General features: G+C 48.2%; 1 protein-coding gene across 1 annotated transcript in view; it reads left to right on the top strand.

Moving 5' to 3' along the window:
* Positions 1-7,531: 7,531 nt before the first annotated feature.
* Positions 7,532-20,733, top strand: part of scml2 (Scm polycomb group protein like 2) — a 322,665-nt gene continuing 309,463 nt past the window's right edge. The window contains exons 1-2 of the mRNA XM_038802541.1: positions 7,532-7,624; positions 7,782-7,878. The gene's annotated coding sequence lies outside the window, so the exon portion shown is untranslated. The remainder of the gene's footprint in view (positions 7,625-7,781; positions 7,879-20,733) is intronic.

Raw genomic sequence — 20,733 nt, 5'->3', positions numbered from 1 at the left:
TCTCTCGTTTCTCCTATTTGATGGGGAAGCAATGGTATAGCGGTATTGCCGCTGGATTAGTAATCCAGACACCCAGGGTAATGCTCTGGGAACCTCGGTTTGAATCCCACCACAGCAGATGGTGAAATTTGAATTCAATAAAAACAAATGGAATTAAAAGCCTAATGATAAACATGAAGCCATTATCATAAAAACCCATCTGGTTCACTAATGTTCTTCAGGGAAGGAAATCTACAACCCTCACCTGGCCTGGCCATGACGTGACTCCAGATCCATGCCACAATGTGGTTGACTCTGAAAAACCTGCCTCAAGGGAAATTTGGGATGGGCAATAAATGCTGGCCCATCCAACGATGCCCAAATCCCATGAATAAATATATTTTTAAAATATCCGCGATCTGGTGGGTGTGAGCAAAAATTATTTATTTTTCCCAATTAAGGCCACACGCTTTAGTGTCTACTCCAATCCGAGAGATAATTGGCAATTAATTAATCAAAGGCAAATATAAACATAAATGGAATTAGAAAGAAGGTGGGTTACTTTCTTTGTGCTAAGAAATCAAAGCGAATCATGGCTAAGAAAGATTAATTTTACCATCAGGAGTTCCTGGGAAACTTCCATGATATGTTCCTTTCTCTCCCGATATGATCTTAAAAATAGCACTGACATCCAGTAAGTGATTCTTCCGTTATCTCTGGCTTGCCGATGTTTCCATCCATTGCACGTTCTTATTGCTCCCAATTTTACTTTATGGTTGTTGGTTCTCAGGAATTTCCTCCTAATTTATCAGTAGGCTATCCAACTTTTCTGCCTTCTCACTGTGTTGAAATCAAAACTCAGTATCCAGTATTTTACTTTAACTGACCCTTGGAGAACACGATCGTGATGGTCAAGCTGCCAAGACCTTCGAGACACACCTCAGAATTGTGGAGCTCTTTATTTCCCCCAGTCTCTATATCCTTCAGTAACCTAAAGGCTTTTAAAGCCAAGCTTGGCATGACTTATTAATTATTTTATTTTACCCCAGTTGCTCTTTTCAATCTTGATAGTCTCCTGCACTTTAGATCTTTGCTATTCACCTGTTTCTCAATATTAAGTGGTGGTTAAAAAAAAGGGAGAGAAAGATAGGCATGTATAAAATAAGTAACTGTAAGGTACATGCTAAGAAATAGTGATCATCATTTCTGCCCCCTCAGTTAGATCACTGTGAGTGAAAAATTATTACAAGTCGCAATGGGTGTCAATCCAATTGGATTGTTTAGTTCCCAATGTGAGACACCTATTAATACCACATTCAGCAGTTTGGCACCATGAGATCTCAGAACATGCATAGGATATCAGCTGGTTGCAGGTTTCTAAAAGTGAATTGCTATAAAAACAAGCACTTGTTAAATTATTCTGCAACACACAGCTGGTTGCCACCTCACACTTGGAGAAGTGAGGAGGACGAGAGTTTATGTTAAAAACTGCATATCTCGTGACAGATTTTTAGCTTAAAATATTGAGATAGAAACATATAAATGTAATGCAATAGATTACTGTATAAACAGAGGTACTGAAAAGGGCTAACTATTTGACCGGATTTTTGAGATAAAAGGTTTTGGCTATGGTGAGAAGTGATGGTAGTTCTGAGAGACACAGCAGATTTTTTAAAAATTCATTTGTGGGATGTGGTTGTCACTGGTCAAGCCAGTATTTATTGCCCATCCCTAGTTGCCCTTCAGAAGGTGGTGATGAGTTGCCTTCTTGAACCGCTGCAGTCCTTCAGGTGTAGGTACACCCACTGTGCTGTTAGGGAGGGAGTTCCAGGATTTTGTCCCAGCGACAGCGAAGGAACGGCAATATATTTCCAAGTCAGGGTGGTGAGTGACTTGGAGGGGAACCTCCAGGTGGTGGGGTTCCCAGGTATCTGCTGCTCGTGTCATTCTAGATGGTAGCGGTTGTGGGTTTGGAAGGTGATGCCAAAGGAACCTTGGTGAGTTACTGCAGTGCATCTTGCAGATTGTACACAAGACTGCCACTGTTCGTCGGTGGTGGAGGGTTTGAATGTTTGTGGAAGGAGGAGCAATTAAGCGGGCTGCTTTGTCCTGGACAAAGAGACAAAATGGTTGCAGAGAAAAAACAGTTATGGTTTATTTATATGGCTCAGCGTCAAAATTTGTTTGCTAATGCTCCTGCGAAATGCCATGGGACATCTTATTACATTACAGGTGCTCGACACATGCAAAACTGTTGTTGCTGTTGTGAATCATAGAATTTACAGTGCAGAAGGAGGCCATTCAGCCCATTGAGTCTGCACCAGCTCTTGGAAAGAGCAGCCCACTTAAGTCCATACCTCCACCCTATCCCCATAACCCTGCAACCCCATCTAACCTAAGGGCAATTTAGCATGGCCAATCCACTTAACCTGCACATCTTTGGACTGTGGGAGGAAACTGGAGCAACTGGAAGAAACCCACGCTGACACGAGGAGAACATGCAGACTCCGCACAGACAGCGACCCAAGCGGAATCGAAACTGGGACTCTGGTGCTGTGAAGCCATCATGCTAACCACTGTGCTACTGTGCTGCCTCTAAGGAGATGGAGATCTCTGCAACCTCAGTGTAAGAAATAATAATATCTATTTTTGAGAAGAGAAAGACTATCAACTCTAATTTAGGAAGTGGTGTAGCCACCGAAGTTGGCCATTTCCCTGAATACAAAATGGAGGAACGCAAAGCATATAGGATAAAATGGACAATGTTTGCAGCGCCAGCAGGCTGCACCTAGCAGGTGTGGATTCTGTCTGCTAAGAAAGTAGACAGCACCGAAACGAACATTCCGCATACTAATGAGGCAATCACCAGGATAATTAGCATGTTAATGGAACGATTCCAGATATAATGGACACAAATGGGGAAGCAACTGCAACATTGTAAAGGATACCAGACACTCAGGCACCAACAGGGTTCGAAAACAAAGAGCCTGAGAGCCCGCCCAGTAGCTAAGGAACAGCCTCAGTATTGGGGGGGATTCAAACATATCGATTGGGAAGAGACCCAATCGATTCCAAGCAGGTAAGGGAGTCCGCCCAAAGGGGCGCGGATCCCTCGGACCTATAAAAGACAGGTCCCACACATGGTTCAGTCTTCTTGTCCAGCCCTCCTCTCTCTTTGACCAGCACTCCTCCGTGGACCAGCACCTCGACCAGCTTTTGCCAAGAAGACCCTGAAGGAGAGAGAGAGAGGTTCGGACAGCAGCCGCCAGCAAGTAAGTGTCTCACAACGATCGCTACCAGAGATAGACACTCCTGACCCCTTTTAACTTATACCAACCTGAAGTCTGCAGACCAGAGCAGAGCAAGAGGCCTTGTTCCCTGACCTGGCAGTTCCTTCGAGATAAGTATTAGTTTATTTAGCGGTAGGAATAGCTTAATCCTTTTAGCGTGTGCATGGGTAGTTATTATAATTGTATTATAATAAACTCAGTTGTTTGAACTTACTAATTGGTGTATGGTTTTATTGCTTTGAACTTCACCTTGAACTTGTGGCGGTATCTTAACGATACCTTGCGACTCCAGAGCTAAGTAAAGAAACAGAGCCAAATTGAGTGTTAAGCACACTCACCCAGAACGACCAACATTTAGTGGCAGATTCTGCCGGGACTCGATTAGAAGTGCCCCCCCCCCCCCCCCCCCCCCACTCCGAGAGAACCCAGAAATTTGAATTGGAAATCCAATTGGGAAAAGGAAAAACCACAAGTATTCAAGGAGTTCAATAATCATAATTCGGAAGTGTGTTTTTGCATGCGTAACTAACAGGGTTGTAAGGTTAAGCCGAGAGATTTTTGTTGCGTCAAACTGTCGGGAGTTTTATAATCAGAACATAGCGAAAGCCGTACCCGTATTTAAAAGCATTACCTTATCATCCCTTGTTCCAAATTAAAGAGAGAAAGAGAAAATGGCCATGCATGCAATGGAGCATCTCATGAACCCAGAGCAGTTCGTGGTCGCAGCGACCAGCAGTAGCAGAGTAGGCCAGTGTCCCGTATGGGAGCTGGAACTCAGGAAATATCTCAAAGGGAAAGGATGGCCCCTTTGGAGTGAGTTTTGTGTGAATGAGGAGACAGGTCCCGTGAGTATAGGACATACTTGGTGGGAGAACCTTTCTCAAATTCACAAGAAGAGTTTAGGAAAAGCACGCAAGCCGATGGCAATTGTGTCCTTCTTGGCACAATTGCGAGGCACAGAGGAGGTCGTTCGGACCCTCCGCAAAGAATTAGAGGAAAGGAATAGGATGAGCAAAGTGGATGTCAGGGACATCGAAAAGGAAAACCTAGAGTTAAGAAGGAAGCTGGCAGAGAATGATAGAGAGGTGGATGATGCCAAGAGGGCACATCAGTCTTGTCTAGCCCATCTGAGCAGTTCCCAAACCCAGTATGAGAAAGCCTATCAGGATGTGCAGCGAGCAGTTCTGATAAGGGAAAATTCAGAGAAGCAGGTAGAGGCACTGCAAAGGCAATGCTCTGACCTAAAGGCAGCTTTAAGAGCACACCATGCTGCCACCACTGAGCAAAGGCAAAGCACAGTGGATCACGCGAAGTGTAGGAAACAGATTGCGCAGCTGCAATCTCTGCTTTCTGTGCAGAATGGGTTCCAAGAGACATTTGGAACCCAGTTAGATGAGGAAAATGCCCCAAATTGGCAAGAATTGAGCGAGACAGCGCAGCGCTATGTTCAGGGAACATGTGCGCCAGCAGCGCAACAGAAAAGGAAAGCGCCCCAACCCCCCACAGATCAGATAGCACCCGCACCTATGAACCCAGCCACCACCCAAAGAAAGGCAACCACAGAAGGCGCACCCGACATCACCTACACCACCCCCTTAACCGTAACACAACTAAGGGACGCGTGTGAGAAAATCACCCCGTTCCTCCCCACTGCAGACCCCCACCAATTTTTCGCGAAAGTGAAGCAACAGGCTACCATGTACGGCCTGGATGAGCGAGAGCAAGTGAAGCTCACAGTTTTGAGTTTAGACTCGTCGGTTGTAGCAGCCCTCCCCGACCCACAGAACGTTGGAGGAGGCACACTAGAGGAAATGCATACATCTATTTTAGACGGAATAGGGTACAATAGAGGAGACCCAGTCGAAGGCCGAAATAAGTGTAGGCAGAAGAGGACAGAGCATCCCACAGCAGGAAGGCTGTGGATTTATTTCACTGCCGTTTTTGGCGATTTAGACCGAGCACATATAACCCGCGACAATATGGTTAAATGGACCCGCACCATAATCTACCACGCCACAGATACAGGACAGAATGTCTGCAGTAGTTATGACCCCTCAGAAGAGGCCCATAATGAAAAATGGGTTTTGTCCCGCGCTTGGGAACAATCCGTCCAAGGCAAAGTTAAAGTAAAGACCCCAGAAGAAGCTCAGGCTGCAGCAGATATACAGGCAGTAAGAGCGCACCAAAACCCCGCATGGGTAAATGAAGGAAAGAACAGCCCCCCACAGAAGCCGCAGGAATGTTACAACTGCGGATATTTAGGGCATTTTGCAAGGGAATGCAACGGCCCACAGAGATCTCAGAGAGGCCAGCAGACAGGCACTCTGAACAGGAACAAAGCTAAGCCTATCCACAGTATAGAGACGCAGTCAGGACAGACCAATGTGGATGGAATGGACTTACGGTGTTCGGGCTCCCCCACTTGGGTCTGTGACACCCTCTGGGACCAATCCGGAAGGCCGGATTAGATTACCCCATTAGAACTGGCCAAGTTCTTTATTATTATTGTGTTCCCTAAGTTATGCGAAATTAATCCTTAGGTTATGCTAAAGAAATTGCCTCTGAGTTCTGTATTATTTTCTTGTGTATGGTATTCCATGGAAAAGGTCATGGCCATGGTCCTCCATTGACAATTTAAATCTTAAACCTGGCGGTTTCCAGATGTCTGGTTCTGTCTATGGCGGCGCAAGCTTTGATGAGGTCTTGTGGTTGAGCTGTTGCGTTCTGTCTGATTCCAGATTAGCCTTAATGGAATCTGTGGTTAACGTGTCAATTTCTATCTAGGTCAACAGACTTTGGATGAGCCTCAATGACATTTGTGGTTTTTAGGTGCCGATTTGTGCAGTTGAGAGTTTCCTGTTTTTATACTCTGCAAGTCTTATCTAAATAGGTCATTTCAAAGCTGACCAAATTTTCCAGCATGCATGTAATCAGTCATTTTGCACGAGCAGGGCCTTGTTGCTACACCTCAATCTGTGCCTGTTATTGGGAAAAAGCACTGGGGTTGCAATCATTGAATATAGAATATTGTAATCTGCAATGGTGGCCATCGCCAAGTGGATTGGAAGCCTCCCCTCCATTTCCATCCCAATCCCATGAATCTACAGGGAACATCACTGAACTGATTATTATACTTGTGCAAGACTCCCTTGCAAATGTGGTGTTGTCACTGTCCAAACAATTTAGGGTCACATTCACACCTGATCAAGTCTTAGCCACAACTTTTAAAAACTAGAATAATAAAATTGTGTGACAAATGGAGGATTTTAGGAATATTGGGTTCTAAATATTGGGACAATTTAAGGGTTAAAAACCTGGGATTATTGTGTGTTTGAATGCTGTGGTCATGTTTTTAAGAAGGATTTTGTTTTGTAAAGGCCTGGGAACATCTAGGAAACAACAGGTGAAATTGACCAAAGGAATGCGGTTTGACTGGGGAAGTTCCTGGGGGGTTAATGTGCTTTGCAGCCTGCAGAGATTATTTGTTTTTTAGCTTGGAAAGATGATGTCATTGCTGAGTGGAGCCCAGGAATGCAGATAGGCAGTTAGTATTTGGAGAAGCTTTGGGAGAGAGAGAGGAGTTGAATCCTGATCTGCTTGATCCAAGTCCACAATTCTCTCACAGTAGGATAGCTATAGAAGAGTAATAACATGTAAAGTTTTGTCTGGGGACCAGGAAGAAGCTGAAATACGCCAGGTGAACCAGATTTTTGAAGATATTCAGCCAGAGTCTGAAATAGTTCTAACAGGAGCCAAATCTGTTTTAAAAATCAAGTATTACTCTCTGTCATGTTAATTTTATGATAGATTGAGAGCTGTATGTTTCTTTTCTTGTTGTTTAATGGAAAATTGAACGGTAGTGTTCAGGAAATTGAATAGTAGTATTTCAAAAATATTTTTATTCACCACATTTTCATCAGTTTCACCATACAAAAGTGTTTATTGTCAATTTGTAATCCCTGATTAAACAAACTGTTTTGTCTGGCTTCCTTACCAGTACCACCCGCACTGCCCAATCAGCAAACTGGATGGGCCTGATGATGCCTGCGGGGAAATATTTAAAAAAAGTTTTGAAAATATTGTAACTGTGGGAAAGTCAAATAAAAAAATTAGTTGGGTTGTAGATGAAATACAGGCTTGTATTGTTCTGAGTCAAGGTCAGATCATAAGTTTGTAGCTTGGCGGTGATAAAAGTGAAATGTTACACCAGCCTTTCAGGATCCAGACTGCAAATGTGCACAGCCAGTAAGTTAGATACCAGTGTGAGTGCTGGTATGGAGCACGATTCAGAAGTCACAATTCAAAACTTGTAAGCTAATAGGGGGCAGAGAGGGGGGTGGTACCAGAACATGCAGGTAAAAAGCTCTTGGTGCATGTGTTTCTTCTTTGTTCTCTTTCCATTGTTCTCTTTTTTTTGCCCTGCTGGGCTTTTGTTTGTGATTGTAAGTGTACTAACCATGTTTTTGCAATAAACTCAATCTCAAACTACCGCTGGACCCTGCCTCTTATTAGAAAATAAGGGATGCTACGATTTGGTGTTGCGAGCAGGGTCAATACAGGAAAAAGGAACTGGAGATCTGGACATCGGACCCAATATCAGGCACTGGAGGTAAGTATGCCTCTTTATTATAAAATGTCCTCAATGTTGTTTAAACTCAGTAACCTTCTTGCTCAACCTCAAACTTCTCCGGTATGATAGTCGGTAGATAGGCTCAAGTCCCTAACAGGCGTCTGGATTTCGGAGGTACACAGAATAGATAAACCACCCTGGCTGAAAAGCCTCACAGCTTGAGTCGAAACAAAAAATAATTGGTATTATGGCAGAGGAAAAGGACAAATAGTTGCCGACCACAGTCAAAGGCGGGCAAGCCCCGCCGGACGTTTCTGCAGACGATATCCTTTGGCAATTAAAAGAGTATATAGAGCAGCAGTTTGATTTATCCAAAACCTGTACCGATATTGAGGAAAAGTATGATACCTCCAAAGTACAACGGTCCTTAGAAGATATCAAAAGAATCTGGGGAAAAACAACCCGGATGAAATAAAAGGAACTAACCAAATGGTCCCTAGTTGTTATGGGCCAGGTTCGAAAGTGAAATGAAATTACGAGTCAATCCCAACATGATTGCGCACTGACCACTGTGAAAGAACAGCAGAGAACAATAAGCAAAAGTTTAAAAAGGAAAAACTTAAATCGGAAAAGTTAGAAGCCGAAGTAAAAGAACTTAAGAAGCAATTTCATGAAGAACCAGAAACAACACCGAAAATGTCAGGGACACCCCTCGGATCCCCCAGGAGTAAATCATCCCATTTGTACCCTTGCGTACAAGAAATAGAAGCAGAACAGTGAAAAAGTCAGTTACGCGAAGCTGGTCGAGAAACGGATTCTGGGTCTTCTAGCGGAGAAAGTAGTTCAATCGCGCGGTTCAATCCTCTGAAGAAAAAACGGGTTAAAATTAAGTCAGAAGAAACTACTGATGAAGGTGGCAAGAAAACAATTAAAGCTAAATATGCCCAGTATTTCCACCATGTCCCAGCAGACCCAGAAAAATTGATAAATGGTCTAAAGAATTGCCACACCCAAAGAAAGGGGGAATGAAAAGATGGGAACATTTAGAACGTTTAAAGGGCATTTATAATCTCCACCTGTGGAACTGTGTACAGATCCTGATGGTAATGGTACCTCGGCCACACAGGAAGAAATGAAATGAACTGAAAATCGCTTATTGTCACAAGTAGGCTTCAAATGAAGTTACTGTGAAAAGTCCCTAGTCGCCACATTCCGGCATCTGTTCGGGCGGCTGAGACGGGAATTGAACCCGTGCTACTGGCCAGCCTTGGTCTGCTTTTAAAGCCAGCTATTTAGCCCTGTAAAGAAGTCCGAGTCACCAGTGGGGACAAGGATTAGCAATTAGGGACAGGATGGGCTGCGATCAAGCGCTGGCTGTTGGTTTACAGCCCAGCAAAAACATACTAGGGAAAGATCAGGGCTTGCCAGCAAAAAGGGGCGGAGGAGGTGTCAGAGTATGACGAGCAATTCCGATCTGTCTTGTTGGAACAATCGGGAATGAACGATGAGGGACCAGACGATATGGACGACAACACTTTCGGACCTTTGAAAGCTGCCTTCTTCGCTAGATTAAAGCCAGAATTGGCAAAGATGCTGAAAGTCACTCTGCCCGGATAGGAGGCCCGAGAAACGACTTTTGCAGTATTAGTGGATCAGTGTAACCAATTAAACCAGGATATAAAAATATTGGAGCTAAACTCCAAACCATGCAGGCAGGATGGAAACCCAAGGATCCTAGCAATAACAACCGCCAAAAACAAATCCTGGAAAATGTTATCTCTGCAGAAAAGGTCACTGGCGAGGACCTGCAAAGAAAAATGACGACAAAAAGGATGTCAGGAAAACAGCCCGACACACAGACCAAGCACGCCCTCTGGTGACGACAACCTGATGCAAAGATTCAATCATCTTAAGGAGTTGCTGGAGGTTGCAAAAAACTAGGAGAGCCCGCCCTTGCTCCCCCAGCACCTCTCCTGGCACTGATCCAACAGTGGATGGATTGTATATCACTATGAGGGTGGGCTATTAAAATATAGACTGTCTCCTCGATTCAAGGGCCGGATTAACATGTTTGCCCCTGCAATACAAAAACTCTTTATCTCTAGATGACAAGATACAAATTGCCCATGGAACTGGGGGCCACGGTTTGGTAATCAGAAGAACTCAACCTATACTTATTGGAATTGGCCCACACGAATTGATCACACCAATTTGGTAGGCCCAGTGGGACAAACCCTTCAGGGCCTGGATGTCCTGACTCAATTGAATACCTCGTTGCATTTTGAAGATGGTCAGGTAACATGGTCTATCAGAAGCCTGAAGAAGGAGGAGTTGGAAGAACATCCAATATGGCTCAAAGGTAAGAATGATTGCAGCCTACTCCAGATGAAACCGGTAACGTTAACTAGGATTGCCCATTGTTATAACCTGCCTGATTACTACTGGCTGGGGACTTACTACTGGCTGGGGACTAATGGCAATCCCACAATCCTTAGTGAGTATGAGTTTCCCCAATTAGGGGGCGGAGAAATCATTAGCAGAGTCACCTGCATAAATAGAGCTGGTCAGTGTGGAACCAGCTAGACAGGAGTGAGCAGTGCTGCTGCACCATAAATCTGTAATTGTAAATAAAGTTATTTCTTTCAATTCCACAAACTTGTGCTGGCATCTTGCCTGTCATCCAACAACTAGAGGAGCAAGGTGTGCTGGTAAAAACACAGAGAGTCCTGTATGGCCAGTACGGAAACCCAATGGGATATGGCGTCTGACCATCCATTACAGGAAGGTCAACCAGTGTATTGATCAAAGGGCACCTTTGGTAGCCGACCCACCCACCATTTCTAATGACCTAACACCGGAACATAAATGGTTTTTGGTAATTGATATGACAAAATGGATTTTGGTCGGTACCATTGGCACTTGAGGTTCGACCATGGTTCGTCTTTACCGTCCAACAGCAACAGTACACCTGTACAAGAGTACCACAGGGTTTTTACAACGGCCCTATGGTATCTCACCTGGCCTTACAAAACCATTTGAAAGAGTTACCTACCATGCATTGCACAGTTATCCAGTGGATGACATCCTGTTGGTATCCAACACGGAAGGACAACACAAACAAGACCTATGTACCATGCTGGACACCTCCACTGGGGAAGACATAAAGCCAGCATTACCAAAGCACAAATTGTCCAAGCAGAGGTTGTGTACCTGGGACAAAAGATTGAGGACAGAAAGAGAGAACTTATCCAGGATAGGACCACAGCCATTCGAGCTGCCAAACAGCCCACTACCATCCAAGAACTCAGGTCCTTTTGGGGTTTGTGTAACTTTAACCAAAATTAGATTGACTCCTGCACACAGCTCGCTCAGCCATTGAATGACCTTTTGATGAGCCATCAATTGCACGAGAGACGAATTGCTTTACAAAAGTTAGGCTTTAATAAACTAGAACTTAGCCCTGCGGTTGTCTACAATAAAATGGACAACCGCCGGGCGCTTGACTATTTATACCTCGGCAAGGAGGCGTGGTTAATTCAGCCTCTCGACCAATCGGAGAGCTGTCACATGACTGGTCTCAGCCAATCGGTCGAGAGGCACATGACCGACCAGGGCCAATGGTAAGCCGGTGTTCTGCCCCAATGGCAGACAGCTATGCAAATCATATCACCACATTCACCCCTTGCGGAGAAAGAAGCCGGGGGGGGGGGGGGGGAGAACTGGTGATATGAGTAGCAGCCGGGAGGACAAAACTTTTCTCTCCTTTTATTAAATTTGGGGGCTTCCCACTGGGCCAGACAATAAGCAATATTACACAAAGTCCCAACAAAGTCCATGGAGCTGTCGATTCGATCAGTCTTTTCGTGGCCCGTGATGCTCTGGCAGGCCGCCACAGTGGAGGAGGTGATGTCAGGTCGGCCGATGGTGGTGGTTCCGCTGACGTCCTGGAGTCTGGGAACGATGGTCCTTGAATAGTCTCCGTCACCCGAGCTGGCTGTGGAGACGCCATGGATGGGGAAGGGGGAACCTGAGTGGGGCGCTGGGGGGAAAAAACAGGGGGGGATCTGTGGTGGAGGGGGGGAAGGCCGCACGCCGGCGGGTGCCAGGTCCCGGAGGGAGACCGTGTCCTGCCGACCGTCGGGGTACTCCACATACGCATACTGCGGGTTAGCGTGGAGTAACTGGATTTGTTCCACCAACGGGTCGGACTTGTGCACCCGCACATGCTTCCGGAGCAAGATGGGTCCGGGGGTGACCAGCCACGTTGGGAGAGGGGATCCGGAGGACGACTTCCTGGGGAAAACAAGAAGACGTTCATGAGGTGTCTGATTAGTTGCGGTACAGAGGAGTGAGCGGATAGAATGTAGGGCATCGGGGATAACCTCTTGCCATCGGGAAATAGGGAGATCTCTGGACCGGAGGGCCAGTAGTATGGTCTTCCAGATGATACCATTCTCCCGCTCGACCTGTCCGTTACCCCGGGGGTAGTAGCTGGTCGTCCTGCTAGAGGCAATGCCCCTGTTGAGCAGGAATTGACGCAGCTCGTTGCTCATAAAAGAGGACCCCCGACGCTGTGTATGTACGCGGGGTTGCCGAACAGGGAGAAGACGGAGAGGAGGGCCTTAATGATGGTCGATGTGGTCATGTCGGGGCAGGGAATGGCGAAGGGGAAGCGGGAGAATTCGTCAATTACCGCCAGGAAGTAAATGTTGCGGTTGTTAGAGGGAAGGGGCCCCTTAAAGTCAATGCTGAGATGTTCGAAGGGGCGGGATGCTTTGATCAGGTGTGCACGCTCGGGGCGGTAGAAGTGCGGTTTGCACTCGCCGCAGTTGTGGCAGTCACGGGTTACTGACCTGACTTCCTCGATGGAGTAGGGCAGGTTGCGGGCCTTAATGAAATGGTAGAGGCGAGTCACCCCTGGCTGGCAGAGGTCCGCGTGGAGGGAGCGGAGGCGGTCTATCTGCGCGCTGGACAGGGCATCAGGAGGCTCATTGAACTTTCCAGGACGATACAAGATCTCATAGTTGTACGTGGACAACTCGATCCGCCACCGTAAGATCTTGTCGTTCTTAATCTTGCCCCTCTGTGCATTATCGAACATGAAGGCTACTGACCGTTGGTCTGTGAGGAGGGTAAACCTCCTGCCGGCCAAATAGTGCCTCCAATGTCGCACCGCTTCGACTATGGCCTGGGCTTCCTTTTCCACAGAGGGGTGTCGGAGTTCGGAAGCCTGGAGAGTTCTGGAGAAGAAGGCCACGGGTCTGCCCGCTTGGTTCAGGGTGGCCGCCAGAGCAACTTCTGATGCGTCGCTCTCGACCTGGAAGGGGAGGGACTCGTCGATGGTGCGCATCGTAGTCTTTGCGATGTCCGCTTTGATGCGGCTAAAGGCCTGGCAGGCCTGTGTCCATGGCGGGAAGGTCGTGGTCTGAATGAGGGGACGGGCCTTGTCGGCGTAGTTGGGAACCCATTGGGCGTAGTATGAGAAGAAACCCAGGCAGCGTTTGAGGGATTTGAGGGTATTGGGGAGAGGGAGTTCCATTAGGGGGCGCATGTCCCGGAGGACTGGAGAATAGCCAATGTTGTTGCTTTGTTTGAGAAGGGTAGCAAGGATAATCCAGGGAACTACAGGCCGCTGAGCCATACGTCAGAGGTAGGGAAATTACTGGAGAGAATTCTTCGAGACAGGATCTCCTCCCATTTGGAAGCAAATGGACATATTAGTGAGAGGCAGCACGGTTTTGTGAAGAGGAGGTCGTGTCTCACTAACTTGATAGAGTTTTTTGAGGAGGTCACAAAGATGAATGATGCAGGTAGGGCAGTGGATGTTGTCGATATGGACTTCAGTAAGGCCTTTGATAAGGTCCCTCATGGCAGACTGGTACAAAGGTGAAGTCACACGGGATCAGGGGTGAGCTGGCAAGATGGATACAGAACTTCCTTCCTTTCTCCTTCCTTTTCTTTTATTCCTTCCTTGCAATGTTTGCCATAGTAGTTGTGGTCCCCTGCGTTTCGTTCCTCACCGGTTTTCTTCCCTCTGGTTCCAGTTATTATTAACTCTGCCTCCTCCTCCCTTGTGTCTCCTGGTTCCTCTGTTGGGCTTGGTTGAGGCCAATGTTCCCCCCCCCCCCCCCCCTTAACCCCCCCCACCCCTCCTTCCTTTCTGTGTCTTGGCTTTTCTTTCCTGATCTTAGGCTTCCTAGTTGTTAGCTACCACCAGGTCTTGGAACAACTGAGTGAATGGCTCCCACATGAAGAAGCCTTCTTTTGACCCTCGGATGGCAAACTTGATTTTCTCCATTTGGAGAAATTCCGACAGGTCCGTCAGTCAGTCTGCAGCTTTGGGTGGTGCTACTGACCGCCAGCCGTGCCGAGCAGGATTCTCCGGCAGGCGATCAGGGAGGTAAAGGCAAGGGTGTCGGCCATCCTCCCCGTGAAGAAATCTGGCTGCTCTGATACCCTGAAGACTGCCACTTTCGGGTATGGCTCCACCCCCCCACCATGGATTTCATTCTCAGCAGTACTTCTTTGGGAACCTTGCATTTTGGCTCTCCCCAAACAAACGCCATAATCAGTTTGTCCAACGAGTTGAAAAAGGCCTTGGGGATGCAGATCGGGATGGATGTAAATAAGAAGAGGTACCTGGGCAGTACATTCATTTTGATTGTCTGCACCCTCCTCGCCAGGGACAGCGTAGACGCAAAACTACTGGCCAAAATCCTAGCTAAAAGGCTGGGGGACTGTGTGTCAGAGGTGGTTGCAGAGGACCAGACGGGCTTTGTCAAGGGTAGGCAGCTAACTTCGAACATCAGGCGCCTGCTGAATGTGATCATGACCCCATCCGGGGAGAGAACACCTGAGGTGGTCGTCTCCCTGGACACAGAAAAGGCCTTCGGCAGAGTCGAATGGAAATACCTCATCGAGGTACTGGAGTGGTTCGGGCTTGGAACAGGGTTTACCGCACAGGTGAAACACCTGTATAACGTCCTCATGGTGAACGTACGGACAAACAGCACCAGCTCTAAGTACTTCCAGCTGCACAGGGGCTCAAGGCAGGGATGCCCACTATCCCCGCTACTCTTCGCCCTAGCGATCAAACCATTAGCAATTGCGCTCAGGGTGTCAAAGAATTGGAACGGGATCCGGAGAGGAGGCAGAGAGCACAGAGTCTAGCTCTATGCAGATGACCTGCTCCTCTACATCTCAGACCTGCTGAGCAGTATGGAAGGAATCATGGAACTCTTGAAAGAGTTTGGAGCCTTCTCGGGCTACAAACTTAACCTGAGCAAAAGTGAGATCTTCCTAGTGAGCCCACAAGGGGGAGGGGCAGAGCTGGAGAGGCTACCATTTAAACATGCCCGGCGCAAATTCGGCTACTTGGGGATCCAAATCGCCGACGACTGGACAGGGGATCCACAAATGGGGGAAGTTAATCACAGCTTTCAGCACCTCCCAGAACATGGAGGGTGAGACCTCCCCATTCTGGTTATTAGTAATATGCTCATCTATGACAGTGTTCTTCAAACTTTTTTCCTGGGGACCCATTTTTATCAACCGGCCAACCTTCGGGACCCAATCTGGCTGACCTTTGGACCCAATGCGGCCGACCGTTGCGACCCACGCCGGCCGACCTTTGCGACCCACACCGGCTGACCTGAGCGACCCACCATTTTCTCTTACCTTGTTTGCTGCTGATAAAAATGGAGGAAATGGCTTTGGGTCCCTTTGGCCCTCTTACACGCTCCTCCAATGGAACCTGTTGGATGAAGGTGAAGCCTTCCTGTGTCAGAAAGTACGGAGTCTCCATCTGTCCAAAGTTCTGCATTTTTTTCCTGTAAAAGTTTATCAAATAAACCCCCCTCAAACTTGCAAAAAAATAAATTAAATGAATAAAATAAATGAAAAAAATAAAAGTTAAATTAATAAAATAAATGAATAAAATGAATAAACCCCCCCCCCCAACCTGTAAAAGAAATAAAATGAATAAATGAATAAAACCCCCCCGAACTTGAAACAAAAAGCTGCAACCGTTTAAAAAAAGTGGCAGCACTGCGCATGCGTGCCCGATCATCGACGCGCATGCGAATAGTTTTGCGCATGCACGCCGATGATCGTGCGCGCATGCGCAATGCGGCTGAATATTTTTTACATGTTTGCGGCCATTTTAAAGGCCGCTTGAAGCCGGCATTATTAAAAGCCGGCTGCTGCAAGGGGATTTGCGCGATCGGGAGCGCTGCGAAGGGCGGCTCCGCGAACCTCCCGACACCCGCCCGCGACCCACCCGTGGGTCGTGCCGCCGAGTTGCAGATGGCCTGTGATATTTTCTTTTATCGGCCAGTGGGGCCGTGTCCAACCTCCATGGACACAGCCCATCTTCAACCTCACATCCACAGTGTAGTATGGTCGGAGATTACAATCACGGAGTACTATGCCCTCACCAGCCCTGGAAGCATTGATTTTCCCTCTGCAAAGAAGTCGATCTGAGAATAGATGTTATGTACTTGGAAGAAGAAGGGTGGGTGAATCGCCACGGTTCCACCACCCCATCTGCTCCATAAATAGACCGAGATCTTTCACCATGTTGGAGGTCTGTCCTGTTTTAGGGTTCAACCTCTCCATCTGTTTGGTCCTGTGCGCAGTTAAAATCTCCCCCCCTCCCCCACCATAATCAGACGGTGCGTTTCTATGTCGGGGATTTCCGTCTTGGCCTTCTTTATAAATTCTGTTTTGTTCCAATCGGGAGCATACACGTTCACCAGGACTACCGGTGCCCTGTCTAGGACACCGCTGACCATGATGTACCGCTGGGTCCATAACCGTCTTTGTCGCCATGAACCTCGTCTTCTTATTTAGCAAAATGGCTATCCCCATGGCTCTCGGCCTGCAGCAGGCATGTTAGGTCTGACCCACCCAGCCCTTCTTGACCCGCAGTCGGTCCTTCTCCCTCAGGTATGTCTCTTGAAGGAAGACTATGTCGGCTTTCATGTTTCTAAGGTGGGTGAAGACTCTCGATCTTTTCACTGGGCAGTTAAGTCCCCTAATGTTCCAGGTGACGATCCTGGTGGGTTTCTTTTTCCCCCAGCTCCTGTTGGATCAACCATAATTACCTGGTGGACGTGCCCCTGCCCTCCGGGGTTTCCCTTTGTTAGGGGGCCGTCCAAATTGGTCGCAGTCACTGTTCTCCCCATGAGGTTGGGTTCCTGCACTCGGGATTTCCCTTTGTCCAGGGGACATTCAACAGGGCCGCCAACTGTGTGTGCGCCTTGTGGATGAACCCCTGGACTCCGGGATTTTGCTTTGCCCAGGGACCCTCCCAGGTGGTTGCTTCAAGCGCCATTTTGTTCCAAGTCGCCACGTGTGGCGTGCTGTAGCTAGTCTCATGTCCTCCATCTTTCGTCACCTATTTCTCTCTTACGGTACCCCCCTCCCCTCCCCTCCCCTCCCTGTCTTCCTTCTCCCCCCTCTCCTATAGTCCGATCCCCCCGTCTCCTTTATCTGATCCCCCGCCTTCTCCCTTGCTGGGAACACGCCGCGGCTTCTCTCCACCGCATGAATCCCTGTGCTAGCTACCCCGCTGGTGTGGTGGCCACCCTCCTGGGAGTTGTTATACTTCTCCCGTCGCCCATTCTATGGGCTCCCTACCTGTTCTCTCCTCCATCTTACCCTATGCTTATCTACGCTCAGCTCCTCCTTCTCTATTTCACTGCTTTCGTCTTCCAAAACGAGGCCATGCTCTCCCGTGTAAAACGGCAATGGTTTGGCATTGGCTGTACAAGCTATAGGGGGGGAGAAATCTCTTTCCCCCTCCCTCCACTTATGTTAAAACCTTGTGTTGTTAGAGTCAAGTTCTGCGGGCTTCTCATCACTACCCCTGCCGCCACTTTTCCAGCCCGTGCTCTGTGACAAACGTGACACGTCTGCAAGGACCGTGAAAAAGTGCTCTCTGCCTTGGTATGTGACCCAGAGCTTGACTGGGTACTGCATTCCAAACCTTATGCCATTCTTGTACAACGTGGCATTCGCTTTGTTAATTCGGCCCGGCACTTGGCCAGGTCAGCCCCAATGTCCTGGTATATCCGGATCTTGTGGCCTTCCCAGCTGCAGTTATTCGACTGCTTGGCCCAGTGCAAGATTCTCTCCCGGTCTTGGTACCTGTGCATTTTCTCATTTATCGCCCTCAGCTGGTCCCTGGCTTTGGGCTTTGGTCGGAGCGATCAGTATGCTCTGTTCATTTCTGGTGAGCACAGTAAGAATCACTAGCTTTCGGAGCACTGCTCCTTCCTTAAGCTAGTGATTCAAAACAAACCTGTTGGACTTTAACCTGGTATTGTAAGACTTCTTACTGTGCTCACCCCAGTCCAATGCCGGCATCTCCACATCATGATTTCTGGTGAGTTAGGGAAGCTCTCCCTTCCCACCAGATTACCCAGCATTTGGGCCACTTATTTTGTAGGATCCCTACCTTCGGTCCACTCCGGTAGGCCCATGATTTGCAAGTTCTGCCACCTTGACCAATTCTCTTGGTCGGGTTGATTTGTGTTGCAGCCAGCCTCGCCACCTCCTTTTCCAGGGCGACAATCCAGTCGCCCTGTTCCGTTGCGGCTTTTACCAGGTCTTTGATCATCTCCTCCTAGGCCTCCAGTCGTTTTTTGGTTCTGTCCAGAGCCAACCGCATGTGCGGCAGAGCTTCGGCCAATGCGCCCTTCACCGCAGCCAGGATGTCTGACTTTGTCTCGTCTCTATGTTCTCTCAATGCTCATGAGAGGAACGTTCTCCAGCAATCCTCTGTACCTCCTTCCTGGCAAAATCGCAGACCTGCATATACCTTTTTTATAAATTTAGAGCAGCCAATTATTTTTCTTTTTCCAATTAAGGGGCAACTTAGTGTGGCCAATCCACCTAACCAGCATATCTTTGGGTTGTGGGGGTGAAACCCACGCAGACATGAGGAGAATGTGCAAACTCCACACGGACTGTGACACAGGGCCGGGATTCGAACCCGGGTCCTCAGCGCCGCAGTCCGAGTTCTAACCACTGCGCCACATGCCGCCCGACCTGCACATACCTAAACATCTCCCCCTGCCCCAACCCATATTTCGTCCCCAGCTCCTCCAGTTCCCCACACCGGCCCCCCCAAAAACAAATCATTTAATGGCCTAACTCTCCTCTTCTCCCATCTCCGAAAACTCCCATCCCACTTCCCTGGCTCAAATCTATGATTCCCCCGAATCGGCATTTCCTTTGACCCCACCCACAACCTAAAGTGCTGGCGCAATTGCCCCCAGATCTTCAGCGTCTCCACAACCACCGGATTCCCTGAATATTTTCCCGGGGCCATCTGTTGCGGCGCTGTTGCCAACGCCCTCAGCCCGACCCTCTGCACAGACTCTCCTCCATCCTGACCCACTGGGAGGGACCCCCTCTAACCCAGCTCCTCACCTTCTCAGCATTCGCCATCCAGTAATAATACAGTAAATTCGGGAGACCCAACCCCCCTGCCTGCCGTCCTCTCTGCAACACCATCTTCCTAATCCTATCCACCTCCCTCCCCATATAAACAAGGTAATCATCTTTTCAACCTCCATGAAACACATTCATTTTAGTTGCCTGTACCTGACCATGGTAGGTTCTTTACCCAGAGAGTAGTGGGGGCATGGAATGCACTGCCTGTGAAAGTAGTTGAGTCGGAAACATTAGGGACCTTCAAGTGGCTATTGGATAGGTACATGGATTACGGTAGAATGATGGGGTGTAGATGAATTTGTTCTTAATCTAGGACAAAGATTCGGCACAACATCGTGGGCCGAAGGGCCTGCTCTGTGCTGTATTTTTCTATGTTCTATCCAGCGACAAAGGAAGACCATCCCACCTTACCAAGTCTGCCTTCGCCCTCCCCACCAACCTGGAAATGTTATACCTACGGAGCCCCCCCCCCCAATCCCGTACCACCTGCATCCCCAGATATCTAAAGTGAGACCCCGCTCTACGGAATGGTAGCCCTCTCACCCCTGCCCGAGACACACACCACAAAATATTCACTTTAACTCAATTTAGTTTAGATCCCGAAAAAGACCCAAACACTCGAAGCAGGTCCAATATGCCACCCACTGATACACTCGGTTCTGATACATACAACAGCAAGTCATCCGCAGACAAAGCGACTCTTTTTTCCAACCCCCCTCACCATCCCCCTCCACACCTCCAAACTCCGATGGCCAAAGGCTCAATTGCAACAGCAAACAACTAGGGGGACATAGGGCATCCCTGCCTGGTCCCTCGGTGCAGAGCAAAATACCCCAAATTCATGTTACTCGTGCGGACACTCGCCCTCGACTCCCTGTACAGCAGTCTTACCCACTCTACAAATCACGGACCAATCCCAAACGCTCCAAAACCGCCATCAAATATCCCCACTCTACCCAGTCAAAAGCCTTTTCAGCGTCCAATGCCACCACTATCGCTGTCTGCCTTGCCTCCGCCGGCACCATAACTACATTCAATATACTCCTAATGTTCGAAAAGAGCTGCCTCCCCTTCACAAATGCCGTCTAATCTTCTCCTATCACCCAACCTTGGGTATTCCAAACCACCCAGGAATTCCTGCATTCCCTTATCCTCTCCCGGTGGTTCCGACCTATACAACCTCTCATAAAACTCCTCAAACACCCTATTAATCTGGTCTGGAGCCACCATCAACTTCCCTGCCGTATCCCGCACCTGAACAATTCCCTCGCCGCTGCCTCCCTCTGAAGTTGGCCTGCAAGCATGCGCCCTGCCTTCTCTCCATACTTGTAGATTGCTCCCCTCATCCGCCTTAGTTTGCGTACCTTGTGGGCAGCCGATCAAAGCTCGCCTGCAATTCCTTCCTCTTTTCCAACAGTGCTGGATCCCCATCTT

The sequence above is a fragment of the Scyliorhinus canicula genome, chromosome 7 (assembly GCF_902713615.1).
Source record: "Scyliorhinus canicula chromosome 7, sScyCan1.1, whole genome shotgun sequence".
In the NCBI taxonomy this organism is placed as follows: Eukaryota; Metazoa; Chordata; class Chondrichthyes; order Carcharhiniformes; family Scyliorhinidae; genus Scyliorhinus; species Scyliorhinus canicula.
This window is presented reverse-complemented; position numbering and strand designations above follow the sequence as displayed.